Source organism: Egretta garzetta, unplaced genomic scaffold (genome assembly GCF_000687185.1).
Source record: "Egretta garzetta isolate BGI_Z169 unplaced genomic scaffold, ASM68718v1 scaffold685, whole genome shotgun sequence".
NCBI lineage: Eukaryota > Metazoa > Chordata > Aves > Pelecaniformes > Ardeidae > Egretta > Egretta garzetta.
This window is the reverse complement of record NW_009259725.1, coordinates 20,422-20,701: the sequence shown is the minus strand read 5'-3', so window position 1 is coordinate 20,701 and position 280 is coordinate 20,422. Positions and strand designations below refer to the sequence as shown.

The following is a 280-nucleotide window of genomic DNA, read 5'->3' as shown; positions in this document are numbered from 1 at the left end:
GGGCCCAGCGCTGGGCTGGTTGTGGCCCCCTGCCCCTCACCGTCGGGACGCAGGGAGGTGCTGGGGGAGGCTGGGACCTGCCTGCAGAGATCTCGTCACGCTGAGCCTGCCTGCCCGGCAAGGATTGCAAAGCCCCTGATTGTCTCAAAGCTGGCTTGTGCGTGCTCATGTCTGATAGGAGGAACATGGCTGAAGGCAAGGCAACTTGTGCAGGCTTGCTGAAGCAGCAGACTGTGCTTTTGCTTACTGGACAACCTGGTGGGGCCCCCCGCCCGCCAAA

At 63.2% G+C, this 280-nt stretch overlaps 1 protein-coding gene across 1 annotated transcript in view; it reads right to left on the bottom strand.

The window, feature by feature from the left end:
- The window catches only part of LOC104126843 (ATP-binding cassette sub-family B member 10, mitochondrial), a gene marked incomplete at its 5' end in the record, with an annotated part of 19,796 nt that overhangs the window by 1,960 nt on the left and 17,556 nt on the right, over positions 1 to 280 (bottom strand). The gene's annotated exons all lie outside the window — the stretch shown is intronic.